Genomic DNA, 15893 nt, shown 5'->3' with positions numbered 1-15893 from the left:
TCCGAGAGAAACATAAATTTGTAATTCCAACTCTTGCCTCACCAACCAATCTATCTCCTCAAGACTCTCATTTATCTCCCATACACTAGCTTTCTCCCAGAGAACAACACCTCCTCTGGTAGTGAAGATGATGATGGAAGCGAGGTTGATCCTCTTGAACGAAACGATCCGGAGGAGCAGCTCAGTCTGGGTGATATTGAAAATGCTAGTGAAGAAGATGAAAGTGACCGCTATACGACTGATCAATGTAAAAAAACTTTGGCAAAAGTAAGTAGACTTGTTATTTTTCCAAACTTCAGCTGTAACTGACACATTTCATACCTCTAGTTTTGTGCAATTTCTAAGAAATTGAAATACCCACCAAACTCAAGAGCCAAATTCATCAACATCTGTGGTGAACAAGGTTGTCAAACCCCTCACAACATTGAGAAAGACGTACAAACACGATGGAATTCAACCCTCGTCCAGATCAACAGTATTATCAGGTGTGAGGCAGCAATGTAAGTCAATCATAATATTCTTCACAGCCTAGCTTGACTGACTGTCTTGGTTTTTTAACCCCAGTGTTGTGTGGCAGCGTCACAAACAACATGGGATCAAACAAAAATTCTACCTCAACCAGTCAGACTTTGAACTGGCGCGGGATCTTGCGGAAGTCCTCAACTTGTTCTACAATATAACTCAGCAAATCTTGATAGCAGGTTCTGCTTGGTTGGCCAACACAGTTGTCTTTATCAATCAAATTACTGAGAATTTATCAACTGCAATCAGCGGTTCAAAGTATCCACCTGCATTGAAGAATGCTTGTCGAATTGGTTTGCAAATAACCAACAAATACTACAGCCTGACGGATGCCTCTCCTCTCTACCGGATTGCTATTGGTAAGAACATTTTTTCATTTGCTTTACCTGTTGAATTTTTAACTGAGGCATCCTCCTTGTTCAAGTGCTTCACCCATCATTTTGGGACAAGTATTTTAAGTTAGTCAACTGGGAACCGGAGTGGATATCTGAAGCTGTACGGCTTATGCGGGAGATGTGGGTAAATTATTATAAGCCTGCACCAATAGCTGCAGCCCCCTTGTCATTGTTGACTAATAGCTCCAAGGTGAATATTCCATGTTCATCAATCAAACAACGGTTAACTGATTCAATTATGTATTATTCTTCTGCAGCCAAAGACTAGCATACTCGCAGGACTCGGTGACGCTGCTGCAGCTCGCGGCGGCCAATGCTCAACCGATCAGTTGGATCTCTGGCTTGCAGGGGGGCTCATCCTGGAGAATGGTGATCCGGTCAATCCACTAAAGTGGTGAATTGCAGAGAAGAATTCAGGAAACACTCACGGGGGCCTTGCCAATATGGCGCTTGATGTCTTGAGCTGTCCAGGTCAGTTTCAGTTTCCTTGCCAGCATTCATTGTTCCGTGCGCTGAACAATCTACCATGTTTTCACAGCAACATCAGTTGATGTTGAGTGTGCTTTTAGCTTTGGCCGCGATTATGTTTCACCCAGGAGACACAGGCTCTTGGCTCGATCATTGAGCAGGGGCATGGCGGTGGCATTCTATTCAAAGAATGGACTAATCAAACACGGGGTCTTGGTGAAGTGGAAGCAGGGAATCCAGGCAGATAAGAAGGAGAAGGCAAGGCAGAAGGCCAAGGCAAAGGTTATTGAGGTAGATGAGGACTGAGATGGGTCACTAACTTTGCAAAGTAAACATATGTAAACCATTTGTGAAAGCAAGTACTGGCGGTACACCGCCACAGGTACCGCCCATACCCGCCCAGGCGGTACCAGGTGCGGTACTAGGTGTTGACTTTTGGTCAAAAACTGACCCGGTACCCGTACCCGCCGCAGGTACCCGGGTTACAAATGCCATCCCTAGCATTGCCAGTGGACGTGCATTCCCACCAGAATAACCTTGAATATCTGCTTATCTTGATCCTGCTCATTTTCTCTCTCTCTTTCTCTCTCTCTCTCTTATTTGTATTTTCTTTATCCAAAGAAACCCAAATATCCCCCTCTTTTTTCTTGTGTCCTGCTGTCACTATAGAGACTCAGGCTCACAATTGGGGGCCTCATTGGGAAAATTACTCACCTTTTCATAATTCTAGACTGCTTAAAAGCTAAAGGACTGATCATCCTGAATAAATCAAACAAAAAACTCTTAAAAATTTGAAAAAATCACTTAAAAAAAATTTCTACATATCCTACTAACGCTAAAATTCTTCCAAAATTATTCCAAATTGCTCTTATATTGATAAAATCCCTAACTGAACCCTTGAAAAAAAAATTATGTCTTGTGTACTTGTGAAAGTGCAGAATTGCAACTCTTCCGCACCGCTATTCATCCCTTTGTTGGACTTATCCTCCCCAGAACCCTCTATATCTTCAGATCAAGAAGAGATAGTGAAAAACAAAGTAAGCTTAAAATATTCTCCTCCTTCTGAACTCCAATTACCCCAATTGACCGCAAAAAGAAAATCGTGACAGCGCAGACTAGGGCAGAAGAAGAAAACTACGACAACAGAATAGTAGCAGATCCGTGTAATGGCAACTTGATAAGTAGGACCTTGTGGACCCCTATAGCTACCGCAAAAGCGCTGAAAGCTCTCCAAAAGAAGACTATAGCTCCTGTTAATATAGCCGAGTGGACCTCTAATTCCTCAGCAAAGTCAAGCGCAAAGGAAATCAAGAAAAAATTGTCTTCTACTACAAGGAAAAGCAGAAGAATTTCCACTAAATCTAAACCCTCAGGTATTTAAACTTGAATAATTCTTAATCATCCTTTTTACCCAGTGATTATCCTCTTTCTTACAAAGTAATAACCATGCCTCCCTACCTTAGAAATGGCAGAGACCCCTCAGCAGAATTGCACCACCGCTACCGCCTCAGCCCCGCCGCAGAAGAACGGCTTCGAGGAGCTAGAATAAGCCTTGCCACCTCTGCAGGAGTATTTCCTCAAGCTACGGGGGGAGGAACCACTTCCCCCAGACACAGGGATCCCCCCGGTGCTATACCAGCCAAGAGAAACGTCCATAGCTCTAGCGTCAAGCAGATCCACGCCAGTTCCATGGCCTATTGACAGGGAACAAATATATCTTACGGTGAACCTTCCTCCAACGAGTCAACCGCTCTCCCAACCTACCAACCCCAAGGGTATGAGACCCATGGCCCCGCCCAATCTAGCCCTCCTTCTGTACACTCAGAGCCCTCAACAGGAGGCGTCCTCCGGGCCTATGGATCTTATCCCGGAAGAGGAGGAGCTATCCAGCCTCATCAGTATGTTCAACAAACAGTTCAACCTATTTTTCCGCGCCAGGGAGGCGCAGAAGACGTTAACTATGAGGCGCCTCCTCTCCCAAGCTTCTCTGATGCAAGAGATGATAATAGAGCTGGTTGGGAGGGACAACGGTATCTGTCTTTGTCAAGAATGGATACCCAGAGACAAGCTCCACAACTTGGAGGCTTCCCTAATGACTCAGAACAACGGCCAAGGACCGCCAAACTTGATGGCACAGATAATCCGACCTCCTTCGCAACTAGCCATAGTGCCGAACGCCAGTCAGCAACCTATTCTAGCAACGCCGACGCCAGAACCCACGGGCTCTCAACTACGAGAACTACGAGCTGTGGCGAAGGAGTTCCAGGGTCCTACCTGTAGAGACTGTAAAATGAAGATGTGTCTGGTGAGAGTCGAACTCACGACCTCAGCTATGCTGAGACACATACTAGAGTGCTGCCTTTACCAACTAGGCTACAGACGCTTGTGGCTGCCAGCTGGGTGGTTGGTTGGTAGTGCTCATGGGTCGATCCGACAGCCCTCCATACTGTGGTGATACATCATGGTAGCAGACTAACAGACAACTCAACACCCCCCCTTGCTACATGATGGGAAGTGGGGATTGACCCCAAGAGAGAGTGGGAATGAGACCCAGGAAAGATGATCAGTGTAGGGATTGAACCCGTGATCTAGATGTAGGCTTATAGGGGTTTGCGTGGTCTTACAAGTAAGCATTCACAAATTCATCAAGTCTCTATTGTAAGCGAGTAGCGCTCAGGTAGCTCTGGGCTCATAACCTGTAGAGACTGTAAAATGAAGATGTGTCTGGTGAGAGTCCAACTCACGACCTCAGCTATGCTGAGACACATACTAGAGTGCTGCCTTTACCAACTAGGCTACAGACGCTTGTGGCTGCCAGCTGGGTGGTTGGTTGGTAGTGCTCATGGGTCGATCCAACAGCCCTCCATACTGTGGTGATACATCATGGTAGCAGACTAACAGACAACTCAACACTACCCCCTCCAATCATCCTCAGTTTCAGCCACAACCACAATCACAGCCGCGCCTAGAGAACCAGAATTACCAAGGTCCTCCAATGCTGCCGCCGCCACCACCGCAGACGCTCCAAGTGAGGCCGCCACCAGCTTCTATACCGCGAAAGGTGGTTCAGTTGTTCCGCCCCAGCCCGCATCATCAAACTGGCGGGTACAATCCACCCCATTATCCTCACACGCCGCAAGGATTCGCAGACCACAACCTCCCTCATCCTCAAGGCAACTGGAGAGGATCAGAGAGGAACTGGAGACGCCCACGGGACAACACTTAGAGGGTTCTACAAATAGGAGAATACTTAATGAGAGCCACACGAGGAGTGAGGAGAGGCTATGGACGCGGGAAAGCCAGGGGGAGAGGCCCTTATTAGATGAATCTTTGCCTAAAAGTTCCCTGAGTATTGATTCACCACTAGGTCTTAGTTTGGATATTGATAATCTTTCTGATCCCTCCAATAGAATGTTTTTTCTCAATAAACTTAACAATGAAATGCCTAGAAATGGCCCTTTATTTCTAGAAGAAAAATTGCAAGTCTTGTTCTCTAAATTTCTCTCTGAATTATCTGGTACTGTTGAAACTATTCCAGGTAATCTTCTTGAATCTTGTGTCAGCAATTTTAAAGATGTTCTGAATCATTTCATCCTTGATCTGTTTAAGAATGAATTCATTTTTTTTTTATATGACCAAATCCTGAACAACATAGGTGAGGGTGCCAGAGAGAAATCCACAGTGAACAACAATGTGTTAGAACAACTGAAAAAACACATAGATGAGAAATTTGAGACAGTTCAAGATTTGATTCTGGTAAATGAATCTCAATGTCATTCTAACATGGATACAATTGGTCAAAATCTGAAAGATTTTGAGGAGAAAGTGAGCAAAAATCCTTCATCCATTGGTAATCGGATCAATGATCTTCATGCAAATGAGCACAACAGATTTGAACAATCTAAGAGAAGATTCAGTGACATATCTTCTGTAGTAAATTCTGTGAACTCAAAGCTGGATTCCTTGAAAATACCAGATGACAGAGAACAGCCCCCACATCTCCAATACAATAATTCGTTTCAGAATGTCCAGCATGAGCAACAACAGGAAAACAGAGCCCCTCCTCCTGTTCCTAATCCTGAACCCCAGAGACCACCTGGAGATAACTTCCCCAAGCCTATGTTGTAGAACAACTGAAAAAACACATAGATGAGAAATTTGAGACAGTTCAAGATTTGATTCTGGTAAATGAATCTCAATGTCATTCTAACATGGATACAATTGGTCAAAATCTGAAACATTTTGAGGAGAAAGTGAACAACAATCTTTCATCCATTGGTAATCGGATCAATGATCTTCATGCAAATGAGCACAACAGATTTGAACAATCTAAGAGAAGATTCAGTGACATATCTTCTGTAGTAAATTCTGTGAACTCAAAGCTGGATTCCTTTGTAATACTAGATGACAGAGAAAAGTCCCCACACCTCTTGTACAATAATCCTTTTCAGAATTTTCATCATGAGCAACAACAGGAAAACAGAGCTCCTCCCCCTGTTCATACTCCTGAACCCCAGAGAACATCAAGAGATAACTTCCCCAAACCTGCAAGCAATACTCCTAATGCAAATGCTCAAGAAGAATTCCCCTTGATTGATCATGGAGCAGTAGACTTTGAAATGAGGAAGGAATTGTGGAAAAGTATTCCTAAGAATGGAGACTGGGAGAAATTCTCTGGAGAATTGCCTTACAATCATGAACTCTGGATTAAAAACACTGATATCCTTGTCAGAGACTACTTGATGCTAGATAATATGATAATCAGTAGATTAAAAATCTTGTTTACTGACACTGCAAGGAATTGGTACCTAGGCATCAGAGATCAGTATGGAGACAAATCTTGGGCTTGGTGGAAGAATGCCATCATAAACAATTTTGCCACTGAAAACTGGAAATGGAAAATGCAACAGGAGTTTGAGAGTGATCACTTTGCCTATGATGGGAGAAAAATCCATAAATGGTTTGGTAATCAGAGAGAAAGACTGAAAGATTATCAACCTGAACTAAGTCAGTACCTTATTTGTGAAAAGATCTTAAAGCAATGCCCTCCAAACCTTGAGCATGCTATTAAAAGCAGATATAAAAGAAATGCTACTGAAATGAGCTTTGAGGATATGGTTATAATTGCTGAAGAATTCATAGACAGATTCATGAAAAGGAACAAGCCTGTGACAAACAATTATAATGCTCCAAACAGATCCCAATGGAGAAATAATCCTGCCCCTGAGAAAACTGATAAGCCAAATGACTCCTCTACAAAAAGGAATCCTGTCTCTGCCCCTGAGAAAGAAAAACTTGTATGCCATTTGTTGTGACGTAGATCCTTCACTTTGCATTGCTCCCCCCTGACCTCCTCTTGACCCCGCCGTACTCCAAATGTGGAGTTTGCACACCCCTACCTACAACACTCCCCCTCAAACTCCACGCCACTAAATACATCATGAAAGAGAATGAAAAAGGGAAGAAAGAAATTCTACGCGTAAACAAGTGAGAAAAGTTTTAGAAAGAGAACAAATGGATTTTGGAGAATGGAATAATGAAAGAAAACATCAATAGGGAGAGTAGAGAGATAAAGAAAACAAGAAAAGAAGAGAAAAAAAAATTAGATCATCTGAAAATCTTGCTCATTGATGTTGCATGTAAGTTTGCCCGTAGAGATTTGGTGAAAAAATCCGCCAAGTTGTCCGAGGTTTTAACCCATTCGAGTCCAATATTGTGTTCCCTAACCGCATCATTTACGAAAAAGAAGTTCCTCTCAAGACTTTTCATGCGACCTTTTGAAGCGTTATTGTCGGATACCAGGACCGCCGCACGGTTGTCAGAGTTGTGGTTTGATGCCAAAAGAGTTAAGGATTGGGAGCAGAAATAGCAGAAAATCGACTGAGGATCCAAGCGCTATAAATTCCGCGGCACAAGTTGAAGTCGCCACCACTTTTTGTCGTCGGGATCCCCAAGCAACTGGGCTGTCAAAAAGGTTCACGATGAAGCCAGAAGTGGAACATTGGAATTCTCCCCTCAGTTTGCATCTACCCAAACTATCAAGTCTTCACTCCTCGGTTGCAACCGGAGTCTTCTTGACTGCGTAGTATTGATGTATTGGATCAAGTGTGATAATGATTTCCAATGAGATTTGTTCAGATTGGAGCTAAACGGTGCCAGATAGTTCACTGCAAAGCTCAGATCGGGTTGTGTTCCTAGCGCAAGGTAATTGATTGATCCAATTAACGACTGGTACAGGGTCGCCGATACCGGTTCCCCCCATGATGTTGAAAGGTTATCTGCCGGGAGAGGAGTGTTCACCGGCAGCAAAATAGGATTCACTTCTGATTTGTACTTTTTGATCAATTGGTCAACAAGTAAATGCTGGCTGAGAAATATCAAGTCGTCTTCATATTCAAGTCGGATGCCGACTAACTTGTCGGGTTTTGAGTCCCATTTCACTCTTAGGCTGCCTTCCATTTTCTCTCAAAACAGATTGATATCGGGTTGAAAATTACCAAATACAATACCGTCATTGACATGTATCCACACAATGATGATCGAATCTCCTTTCCTGTATCGGTACAGGCATTCTTCTACCTCATCGCATTCAAAACCCCATCCATGTAGTAAGCTCTTGAAGTGTTTCCACCAGCATCGGCTGGCCTGTCGGGTACCGTACAAAGCCTTTTTCAGTTGCAGGACTTTACCTGATAGATGAGGAAACAATTCAATCGGTGGATTGACGTAAATGGTTTCGTCAATCGGGCTGTGAACGAAGGCCCCGGTGATGTCAAAGGAGTTGATCGTCCATTTATTTCGGATGGCAAGGTTGAGCAGGACCCTGAGAGTTGATAGAGACGCTGTTGGGGCAAACGTAGATCGTATGTCTTTGCCTAGCCGTTGTTTAAACCCGCGAACCACGAAACGCGCCTTGAGTTTGTTGACCGAACCGTCCGAGTTCCGTTTGATGTCAAAAACAAACTGAGTTCCAATCAAGTGTTTATTTCCTTTATCTTCAATATCAAAGGTATTAATGTCAATCAGCTGGGTCCATTCTGACATGCACGCTTTGCGCCAATCCGCCGAGGCCAAAGAGTTTAGCGCCGATTTTAGATTAGTCGGTATGTCCGCATCTGATATGGCCTGAAGGTTCTCCACGTGACTATCTTGCTCTTCACATATTTCCTTAGTCCGCTCCTGTCCGAGCGTCAGAACTCTACAAACAATGGAGTTGTTAGCCAATTTAGAAGGAGCAGAGAATATTGGCTTCCTCTGGAAGTCAAGAAATGTAGCACACTCAGAGTTGGACACCTTCTGAGTTTCTGGGTTCCAGAAAAACCATCCCTGTTCGTCGTCTTGATAACCAACGAGATAGCCGGTCCAACCACGTTGGTCGAGTTTGTGTTGTCTTTCTTTTGGAACATGAACTGTAGCGCGCGCCCCAAACGGGTAGAATGTGTTGGCTTCTGGTTGTCGTCCGGACCAAAGTTCAAGAGGGGTGTCCTTGCATCGTTGGTTTGAAAGTCGATTGACAAGGAAACAAGCGCAACGATACACAAGTGACCATAGCTTCAACGGTAATTCCGAGTGAGCTAGGGTTGACCTGGCGATGTCGCCGAGAGTACGGTTGAGCCTTTCGGCTTCGCCGTTTTGTTCCGGCGTGTAGGGAGAGGTAAAGATTAGTTGACTACCAATGGAATCCAGATAGTTGGAAAGTGGTTGGACCGTTGTGGAACTCCGACCGGTGCTGGGCCGTCGGCAGTTACTGGAAGGGATGAGTGCGCCTTGACGCTGCCTTCGCGGTGGTCCGGGTAGATTGAGGATTCTGGGATTTGAGGGAATAGCGTTTTGGGATGGGGATTTTTACAAGAGACAACGGAAGGTTGATTTCCGTCGGCGGTGGTTTTGATGTTAAGGATCTGAGACAAAGAAAAGCCGGCGAGTTCAGCCAGAGGAAAGTGATCTAAAAAAAATAAAGGGATCTAGAAGAGGATTGGCGCGGGGCTTAGAGGATGAACTCAGAAGCTCCACGAGTATATTGGCAAACAATAGGATCAATAAACTTTGGATTCGGGATTCTGAGGTCAATGGATGATCTGAGATAAAAATTTTATGGTTCAGACGAAGTCCATGCCGCCCCATCATCTGAGTTCAAACTGAACTCAGACTCCGGGGACTGCGACATGCTGCGGACAAGTCATCATACACCCGCGCGCACAAACGCGCAACAACAACCAGGCAAAACAGTAAGAAAAGAAAACAAAAACAGAAAGAAAGAAAACACAGTGATAGGGAAAAGAAAAGAACAAAAAAATGAAACAAAACAGAAAGAGAGAAGAAGAAAAAAGGCAGAAAACACTTAGGGAAGACCATGATAAACAAGAAAGAAACAGAAATCAGAAACCAAACAAGGAAACAAAACTCACAGCAGGCGCTGTGTTAGGACCAAGAAAGAGAAGAAGAGGGTGGGGAAAGCAAGGAATTTCAAGAAAGGAAGAGTTGGAGGAATGAGCCGGGATGAAGTGCCTGAGTCTTGAGGATCTTGACGCCTTGTGGGAGGGAGGAAGTTCTTGATCCTGATATGCCTTGATGAGATCTTGAGGTGTTACTGATCTTGAAATCCTGCCGGATATCCCTGCGCGCCAGCGGCGCACAAGTATGGTCACCACATCACACCACCACTTGGAGTCTGTCCCTAGACTCCTTGGAGAGTTTCCATACAGTCGCTGAGGAAGCCTAAAAACCAAAAGCGAAGGAAGGGGGGGCCAAGGGCTGCTCACAGAGTGGCTGAAGTAGGGCTTACAACAACGGCGGTAGAAGATACCCTGAGGTGCATACACATGGGAGGACTTAATTTTGGTCAGAAGTGCCTCCACGGGAATAAAAGCGTTTGACCTGGTCCGCAGCGAACCGGCGCTTCAATTCGGTACCATCGAGTTCCGCCAACACGTAAGAACCTCCTTCCACCTGCTTCACGACGCGGTAGGGGCCGTTCCACCGGTGAGCAAACAACTGCCCCCACTGCGTCTCAAGAGACCAATTGAAGGCGAGAACTTGATCGCCAGGCTTGAGGGGTTCGCGAATTCTTGATGAGTTTTTCTCTTCCCAATAGCGCAAGGAGTCTCCTCGCGCATCCATCATCTTTTTGTAAGCAATGCTGCGCGTCTCTTCGCTGCATTCCAACTGGCGAGAGCGCGCGACGAGAAGATCCGAGGTGTCCTTGACTGCTTCCCAGTCGACACCCAAGTAGGATTCGATTTCGAGATCAAGCGGTAACACTGCGCGCTGGCCAAAAATTAGCTCGTAAGGGGAATAGCCAGTCGTCCTTTTAGTGGAAATTCGGTCGGAAAAAAGAACTAAAGGCAACTATTTGCGGCAGTTCTTCCCGCTTTTGCCTGCCAACTTCACCAGCGCAGCCTTGAGAGGTCCATGCCCGCGCTCGACCATGCCCTGCCCCTCTGGGTAGTAGGGAGTTGAAACCCTATGCTGGCCTGGTAAGGCACGCAGCATCTCCGCCAAAGCTCCTCCAAATTCTGAGCCTCCGTCCGTAGAATAAGAACGCGCCAACCCGTAACGCATGGTCCAATGTTCCTGAAGAAAGGAAGCCACCGCCTCCGACGTGAGGTTGTTGAGGATCTTTGCTTCGACCCAACCAGAAAAGTCGTCCCTCGCAACAATCAGATACTTAGCCCCACCGGCTTTGAGGTGAACCGCATCCATCGAGACACGGCCGAACACGGTAGACTCTCCAGTCGGGTATCGCAACTCCTGAGGTCTCCGGAGATCCTTCTTCTGACAGGCCTCGCAACTCTGGTACCAGCGCGAGACAGACTGCTTAAGGGATGGCCACCAAAACCGTTCCGCAACTCGGCGATACGTCTCTGCCGTGCCGCGGTGGCCAAGTCCCTCGTGCAACTCTTCAAGAATGGATTCTTGCTTCTTGGCGATTGTGATGACGATGCGAGGCAGAGGGCTCCCGCGTTTCATAAGACGGCCCGCCTGCAGGTAGAAATCCGCAGACCTACGCTTTATCGCGCGGAACTCCTGATCGTTAGAACCTTCAGGCCTGGCCAGAGTAGCTAGGAAGACCTCCAGACGGCGCCAAAAGCCCTCCTGGTACCCGGAATAGCCGGATACAGAGGTGACAGAGAAGCAGTGCACTGGCCGGATCAATGGAGTGTCTTCATCAAATTCTGAGGATGGCTGGTCAGATTCGTCATCGCCCCGAGGGCGCCGTGAAAGACCATCCGGCATCAAATTAAAGGTTTTGCCCGGTTGGTGGATGATGTCGAACGAGAACAGCTGGATAAACGACACCCAGCGAGTCATGGGGGCGTTGGGCAGACTCGGCGCGTTAATCATCTGGATGAGCGACTGCGCGTCGACTCGTAATTCGAAGTGTTGGCCCCACAGGATAGTCTGGAGCTTCTTGAGGATCCGCGCCACGCCGCACAACTCAAGCTTCGATTGGGAGTATCGAGATTCCACGTCAGAAAACAAAAGGGACTCGTATGACGCCGGCCGGTCCAGACCGTTGACATCCTCCTGCGTGAGAACCGCACCTGTCGCGTGGAAGCTCGAGTCAACTGCTAATTTGATCTTTCCCGCGTTGGGGCCGTAATCGATCTTGACAAGGACAATATCCTGACCAACGATGACCTTCAATTCCTCAAAAGCATCCTCACATTCCGCGGTCCAAACAAAATCCACGTCCTTTCGGGTCAGACATCTGAGGGGAAGGCAGATCTGTGACAGGGAAGGGATGAAGATGCGGACATACACTACCACCCCTAAAAATCCACGGACCTCCGTTGAATTCGTCGGGGTCGGCCGTGAGAGGATCTTGTTGACCTTAGTCTTCGCCATGCGCCGGCCCTCCTTGCAGACGACATGGCCCACGATTTCCAGAGCCGGCACGCACGCGGCTAGCTTTGACGCTGAAACTGTGAGGACAGATTCCTCAATGCGGAACAAGATCCGCTCGAGTGTCTCTGCGTACTCCCATACAAAACGTCGTATTCCCGGATGCCAGTCCAGCATCTCGTTATCATAGTCTGACACCGGGCCCTTGATTCCTCCGTTGTCAATAAAAATACCGGCGTGGTCTGGGATCTCATCCTGGAGGATCCAGACCATTTGAGCTTGGTACACCGCGACCGAGTTGGTCGCGCCTTGAGGAAGTCGGGTGAGTTGGAAGCGACCCAGAGGAGTGTCGAACGTAGTGAGAGGCCGAGAAATAGGATGAAGGGCGCGCTCATCATAGCCACCCATGATGTCGCCGAGGCCGTAGCAGGCGCGGCCAGAGAAAGACTCTACAAATTCCTCCGTGGCTGGGGGCACGCCGGCGTCTCGGATAGTGACCTTATTCAGGGGTTGCAGATTGTGGACAATCCGCAGTTTGCCGTTGCTTTTGAGCACGCAAAACACCGGGCTCGTGTAGCTTGACGTCGACTGCTCGTAGAGTCCGTTGCGTACGCGCTCGCGAATGATCTTCACATATTCTTCCATTTTAGCCGCGGAGATAGGGATCTTGCGCTTCTGCCAAGGCTCGTGCTCTACCACGGGAATTATGTAGGGGAGCCCGTAGGTTTCCTTGAGCAACCCGCGCTGAGACTCGTTGAATGCTATCGACTGGCTGCGCTCCGCAAGGACGTTCTTGATTAGATTCAATTCCGCAGGATATAGCCATCTGTATTGATATACGAATCACTCTTTGTTTAGAATCTTGTGTTTATATTCAGCCAGTAGTAGTAGATAAATGGACTAAACAAGATAAGAAATTTATAACACCATGATGAGTAAAGAAACACACAATCAATAAGAATGAGAAACAAAGAAAGAACACACTGAGTAAAGATGCTATCTATGCTGAAAACTGAACAACGCAACGACACTTGAGATAAGAACAAGACTAGAAAAAGAACACACTAAAGAGAAAACAAGTTTTAGTAATTACTCTAATCAAACACACTAAGATAATCCACAAACACGATGTGACCCTAGAGTATATTGCTGAGTAGCTCCTCCTGAACGAGTTGACCTTCTGGTGACTTGACTAGATGAGTTAATATTGATGATAAGTGTAAGTTGATATTCACGTTTTAATTTATCAATAGTTGATCTTTTTACCTCGTGATATTCTTCTGATGTTGTTTGACTCGACTCCTTGAAGTATTGATTGTTCTCGATCCTGACGACTTGAGAGCGGTACCAAACAGAGTGAAGAAAAAAATTTCAGAGATGAAACTTAGAACCACCAGTACGTTCCGCGCGAGTACCATAATGCATATTCAACATGTACTAGTCCTGAATTACACTCAACACTCCTCCTTAATTCGATGAGACTAGTTGTAGTTGCTTTATTGCCAAAGACACCTTGATGAAACCTAGCAATTTAGTCAAAATGTCGGCAATCATGTCATTCGTTGAGATATCTTCAATGATCAACTGATTCTTAGCAACCACATCTCTCAAATACTGATAACAAATTTCAAGGTGCTTCGAGTTGTCAGATAATCTAAGTTCCTTGCTAATGATAACAGCCCCAGAGTTGTCGTTCTTGATGACCGGAACTCCAACCGGAACCTTCATATCGACAAGCAAGTTCTTCATTCATCGGATTTGTTTAGCACATACATTGATCGCAATGAATTCGGCTTCAGTCGTTTATTGCGCCACAATTGTTTGCTTCTTCAATTTCCAGCAAATTAAATTTCCTTGAAACATCACCACAAAACCCGTAGTCGATTTTTTATCCGCTGTAGACATTGCAAAATCCGCATCCGCATATCCAATCAATTCACAAGGTGCTCCGCCAGCTTTTATTTCGATACCAAGATTCTTTGTGCCCTTGATGTACCGAAGAAGGTGTTTTGCCAAAGACCAATGATTCTGAGTAGGTTTCAACGAATAGCGCGACAGGAGATTAGTAGCAAACGCAATATCTGGACGAGTATGCATCGCCAGATAGTTTATGTACCCCATTGCCTTCTGCATCACAGCAGCGTCAAACGGCGTGGATTCAAGTTCAACTTGATGAAGCGCGTTAGTCGGCAAAGGAGTCTTCACCGCATTTGCACCTTCCATATTGAACGCCTTCAGGATCTTCTCAGCGTACGCCTGATGATGCAAAATAACTGAGTTAGCCTTCCACTCAAGAGTATACCCAAGATGCTGACTTGGCTTTTCTTTTACTTTGATTTTATAAGCCTTCGACAGTTCAGAAAGAAACGAAGTTATTAGGGATGTGCTTTGACCTACAATCAGGCCATCATCCACATATATATGCAAAAACAGAGTACGTTTGGCATTGTAGAACAGAGCGTCATCCATCATCGACGGCGTGAGACCCAAGGACTTCAAAGTGTTGGTAAGGTGATTTTTCCACATACGCGGAGCTTGCTTCATACCATATAGCGATTTATTCAGCTTCCACACCCAATTTTCTTTGCCTTTGACCTCAAACCCCAAAACCTGACGAACATACACGTCGGCATCCATTTCACCGTGCAAAAAGGCTGTTTCCACATCAAATTGATACACTTTCCATTTAAATGTGACCGCAATCGAAAGTAGAATCTTGAACGTTTCAACTCGACCGACTGAAGCATACGTGAGAAAATAGTGTTTATTCGGTTCTTGATGATTTCCGAACCCAACCCAACGAGCCTTGTAGCAAATAACTTCATTAGCCTTGTTAAGTTTTCGACACAACACCCACATTCCCTCAATAATCTTTTCATTTTCCGGAGGCGGGACCAAATCACCAGTAATATGAGCTAGTTGTGACGCGTGCTCATTCGTCATGGCTTCAATCCACAGCGGTTTTTCCTTCGGACTGCTCAAAGCTTCAGCCATTGTAACTTCCTGGACTAGGTTCACAACTTCAGGTTGTTCATCAATGTTCACCGAGTTCGCCGCAATACCCCGTCGCCTTTTTGTCGACAAAATGTTAGACGAATCGATATCCCCACGAATTTCATTCGACGGCTTGAGATTTGAACTCCATTCCCAGCTTGGCCTCAGACGACCCAACACGTTTTCGGACAAGGTAAAATGTCGTCCTTGGTTTGGGCGAGATTCAGACAATTCACCAATACAGTTTGGGCGAACAGTTTCACCGGTTTGGATTTCCTGTCTTGCCTTTTCATCACGAATTTGCTGACGTCGTTGTAACCACGCTGTTTTTGTGTTCACCGAGACATCATAATCTTCATCACTATCCACCGAGCGATCCAAATTGCGTTCACTGTTGGAGTTTCTGCGATCGACCTCCTCATGGCTAGATCTAGATTCATTTGACGACTCGGAGGATTCTGATGAACTCAAAGATTTGTATTTACCTGGAAGACGTGCTAGACGAGGCAACTTGCTTTCAAACTCGGTGACTACACGAGGTAAAGACTTCAAATCCTTTGTAATTGAGATTTCACCAGATTTCACCTTAAACGCCGGTACAGTATAATCACGACTTATGACCACTCGATGAACCAAAGAATCGTAAAACCTTGAAGCGTCCGAAAACGG

General features: G+C 45.8%; 1 protein-coding gene across 1 annotated transcript in view; it reads left to right on the top strand.

Moving 5' to 3' along the window:
* Positions 1-15893, top strand: part of PtA15_13A373 (uncharacterized protein) — a gene marked incomplete at both ends in the record, with an annotated part of 100273 nt that overhangs the window by 49722 nt on the left and 34658 nt on the right. The gene's annotated exons all lie outside the window — the stretch shown is intronic.

This window comes from Puccinia triticina, chromosome 13A (assembly GCF_026914185.1).
Source record: "Puccinia triticina chromosome 13A, complete sequence".
Taxonomy (NCBI): Eukaryota; Fungi; Basidiomycota; class Pucciniomycetes; order Pucciniales; family Pucciniaceae; genus Puccinia; species Puccinia triticina.
Note: the sequence above shows the minus strand (reverse complement) of the source record. Positions and strands in the feature narration are given on the sequence as shown.